Consider the following 4894-nt stretch of genomic DNA (forward strand, 5'->3'; position numbering starts at 1 on the left):
TGTGTAATGTTATTTTTACTTACAAAGGACACAACAAATTAAAAACATTAATTGGATATTGAAAACAAATAAACCACTCTCTTCTAAGGAAAATTGCCCAAGAGTGATGAAACATTATAAAATAATCCTTCCTGACAAAAAGGCATTTTCATCTTTTCTTATTCCATTAAAATGAGTCTGAATCAGTTGGCAAAATTTTTTAAAGGAAAAACATGCTGATCACCCAAGAATGTTGAGTTTCTTGGGTTATTTGGTGACAAAGGAGGAATACAGAATGAAGGAATAATTCTTCCTTTGTCATACAAGCACAGATAGTGAATTAGCTCCTTATTTGTCAGATAGATCAGCTATAATTTTGTTCTTAAGACAATTTTAAAAAAAACAAACAGCCCCGTGAAAGGGTGAAAGGTGTCTTTATTGACTTAATGTCTTTAAAGGTCTCCAGATATATTATAATATTAATATAAGAAAAGATTCTATATTTCTGAAGTGAGATGTTCATATTCAAATTGTAAATCTTATTCTTTTGTAATATTAAGCTTAATTTATATTTATTTAGATTTTACATGTATACCAAAAAAGTTCAAGAAGATACGTAAAGAAAAATTTGTTTTCCCTAAATAGAAATAATTGATCACATTTTTGTCTCAGGTGGTATTTGACATTTATTTTCTTAAATGTAAATAATTTACTTATAAATAAGAGAGTCCCTTCCTGCCTTTCATAAGTAGTTTAGAATGCTGCCCTTTGGTTATCCTAGTGTGAATCATTTTCAGTTACTTTTAATGTATCACTTGTTATTGATTTACCAAACGGCAATCACATCAATTTCCAGATACTTAATATGTTCTTGTCATCTTGCCAATTACATGTTAAGTGTTGGAATAGACTAGAATATATACATAACTAAATTTAACAATAATTATTTTGTCATATTGCATCTACTTTGTTGTTAAAGTATTTTAAAATAAATTCCATTAGCATCATGGCATTTCACTATAAATACTTAAATATGTATTTCTAACAATAGACTTTTTTTCCTACCTAACCACTATCATCACAACTAACAAGATTAATGGTAATTTCCTAATAGTTTCTAATTTTAGGAAATTCTTTTAACTTCCTTAAGAGTTCTGCAAATAGGCGCACATCCATCTATTAATTCATTCGTTTGTTAATTAGGAGGGCCTACTCTGCTTACTCTGTGACAATCTGCTGCTTTCTGGGGTAGTAGCAAGGATAACACTGATTCAGTTACTCAGAAAAATACATGAGAGCCCACTATGTGCGGGTTATAGTGCTAGGTGCTGAAGCTACCAAATGACTACCACACAGTATCTACCTACACGTTGCTTATAAGACCAAAATGATAACACCTATTGAGAGAAAGAATGTAGAGTTGTAAGTGTTACACTTTTACAGAATATACGGAGTGCCTAAGATGTCTTTGCTAAGTGGTTGAGTGGTGGGCTGAGAGCCATTCAGGACAGGATGAAAATTGACAAAGGACAACTAGATGAGATTCACATGGCAGGATTGGGGACTGCAAATAGTGCAGCAAGCTCGAAGTAGGAAAGGCTTGGAGAGAGGACTATGGTATGTCATGTGTTTAGTGTAAAAGTAAAATTATAAATTCCAAATAGTTTACTCTGCTGTGATTAAATTAAAAGTTGGAATCAATGGTCAAAATTTATGGTAGCAAGAATTTTAGATATTGGGAAACATTGAACTTTGACAATAAAATACATTGAGTTAGCCTTTGTATCTTATTACTTAGATAAGGGTAAAAGCTGAAAAAATATCTAACAACCAGTTACCTTGAAGAAAATAATAATAGGAACAGGTATGTTAGGGGTAGTGGGATTTTCTTGTAGGACTTATTATTTGTATCCTGTTATCATGAAGTTGAATAGTTTTATATTTTCCCAAGGTAAGCTCTCCTATAATATTATACTTTATTTTAAAAAAAATTTATTTATTTGGCTGTTCTGGGTCTTAGTTGCAGCATGCGGAATCTTCATTGCCTTGCGTGGGATCTTTAGTTGCTGCATGCAGTATCTTTTAGTTGCGGCATGCAGGATCTTAGTTGCAGCATTCAGGATCTGGTTCCCCGACCAGGGATTGAACCTAGGCCCCCTGAACTGGGAGCGTGGAGTCTTGATCACCAGGGAAGTCCCCTAAATATTATACTTTAATTGCCAAGATTGTATTGCCTTTACTCTAGAGACTGATAATTATTTGTTGTAAGAAATTATACTTGCTCACCACAGAAATTTGCATTTTATAATAGTTAACCCACAATTACTATCAAATTTCTTGGAACACTTGAACATTAGTAGTTTTTGTCTTATCACACCCTGAGACTGTTTTTTGGTTAATGCCCAAAGTGGAAATGCCTCATTTTCCACCCGCCCACCTTGAGTGTTCCCTCCACCCCCTTGCCTAAATTAAAAACAGCCTCTTCCCTAAAGTTGATGCTTCCTTTGCAGCCCATTCCAGTGGTGGCTGGTTCATTTTCAGGCTTCAGATGCCTCAGTGTTGAGAGGTGGTGGTGGTGTTTTCCTTGCTTCCCCTTGTCACTACTTCCATCTCAGGTCTCCTATACATTCTTTAAAAAGAGTAATTGTTCTTTTACTCCGGTAGGGTAATTAATTTACTAAAATGTTAAAATTTTTTCCCTGTAGTTTTTCCTCTCCCAATTCCAAGCAGCTAGCCAAATTTTGGTCTTCCTTGCCATGGGAACCTCATGACAAAATGGAAGCAGAAAACTTAAAGAAGCTTAAAGACGGCTCTCTTCCGTGTTTTTTGTTTTTTCTCTGAAATCCTATGCTTTCATCATAGACTAAGCTGTGGAGAGGGAGGTAGAAGCAGAACCAGGAAGAGAGAAGATTCCTGTAAACAACAAAGAAGACAGATGTTGCTCACAATCTCAAAGTCTCCAAGCCAAGCATCCTGAGGGTTTCTGGGGTGGGGAGGTAAGGACCCAGAGATGAGTGATGGGAATGCATCTTTTGAAGTTGCACATTTTGAAGTTAAGTTTAGCAGGATTTGCTAAAGCATTAGGTGTCCAGTTAAAAAGAAAGGAGTCAAGGATGACACCAAGATTTTTAGCCTGAGCAACAAGAAGGAAGAGGTTGCCACTTACAGAGCAGGGGAAGACTTTGTAACAGAAAGATCAGGAGTTTGTTTTTTTGTTTTTAGACATGGTAAGTTTGAGATACCTTTCAGACATCAAAGTGGACGTGTTGTATAAATAGTCAAAAATACAAGTCTGGAGCTCAGAGAAGGTGTCCAGGCTTGATATATTTGGGAGTCGTCAATAGGAGAACATGTGTCAGGGAACCCAAGAAAGAAAGATGAAGACAAATATTCAACTTTCAGGTTTATAATATGGAGGCTATTGGTGGCCTTGTCCAAAATTCTTTCAGTACAGTGGTTGTGGGTAAATGCCTAGATTGAAAGAGAAATCTTACTGACACTACATTAGTCAACTGATCAAAAGTAACATTACCAATAATGGGACAAATAACATGAAGTTGATCCTGATAGAACACCTTGAGAAGAACTCAGCATCATTTGGGTGTGGTATTCCTGCTAAAAATATATAATCTAGATCAAGTTATAAGAAAACATCAGAAAAAACAGTTTGAGGGACATTCTACAAAATAGCTAGCCTGTATACTTCCAAAGTGTTAAGGTCACGAAAATCAAGTCCAAAAAAAAAAGGAGATGATAAAGATAAGTGCAAAAATCTTTGAGATAGAAAGCAGAAAAATAATAAGAAAAAAATGAAATCAAAAGTTAGGTCTTTAAAAAAAATCAATATAACTGATAAAATTCCATTTTGACTGATAAAGAGTAAAAGCAGAAGACAAAAATTACCAGTATCATAATGTAATAGAATACATCACTCACTACAGAGCGTGGTCATTAAAAGAAAAATAAGATAATACCAATAAATTCAACTTTATACCAATAAATTCAACAAAAAAATGGATGAAATGAACAAATTAGTTGAAAGACACAAATTATAAAGTCTGACCCAATAAGAATACAAAACTTGAATAGCCCTATATTAATTCAGGAAACTTGAGTTTTCATTTAAAATCTTTCCAAAAAGAAAATCTTATGCCCAGATGGCTTCACTGGTAAATTCTAACATTTAAGGAAGAAATTATACCAATCCTACACAAACTCTTTCAGAAAATAGAGGGAGAGAGAATATTCCCAAACTCATTTTATGAGGCCAAAGACATCAGAAAAAAGAACTATGCACCAATATCCCTCATGAAAATAGACACAAATATCCTTAACAAAATTTTAGCAAAACAAACCCAACAATATATAAAAGAATATGGTGCATCATGATCAAATCGAGTTTATCCCAGGAGTAAAAGGTTGATTTAACATCCAAAAATCAACCAGTGTAATTCACCATATTAATAAAATAAAGAAAAAACCATATGATCATTTCAATAGATGCAGAAGAAGTTTGATAAAGTGCAACACCAATTCATGATAAAAATCTCTCAGCAAGCTAAGAAAAGGGAAATTTCTTAATCTAATTAAGGACATCTTTAACAAACCTACAACTTTCATTGTACTAAACAGTGAAAGACTCAATGTTTCCTACCTAAGAAAAGGAACAAAGAGTGGATATCTGCGCTACTACTTCTATTCAATATTTTACTGGAGGTTTTAACTAGTGCCATAAGGCAAGGAAAAGAAATGAAAGTCAATGAATTGGAAAGGTAGAAGTAAAGTTGTCTTTATTGGCAAATGATATGATTATATAGAAAATACTAGAACTAATAAATGAATTTAGTAAGGTCACAGGATACAATGTTAATATACAAACAATTATAATTTTATGTACAAGTAATGAACAATTAGA

Source organism: Eubalaena glacialis, chromosome 3 (genome assembly GCF_028564815.1).
Source record: "Eubalaena glacialis isolate mEubGla1 chromosome 3, mEubGla1.1.hap2.+ XY, whole genome shotgun sequence".
Classification (NCBI taxonomy): Eukaryota; Metazoa; Chordata; class Mammalia; order Artiodactyla; family Balaenidae; genus Eubalaena; species Eubalaena glacialis.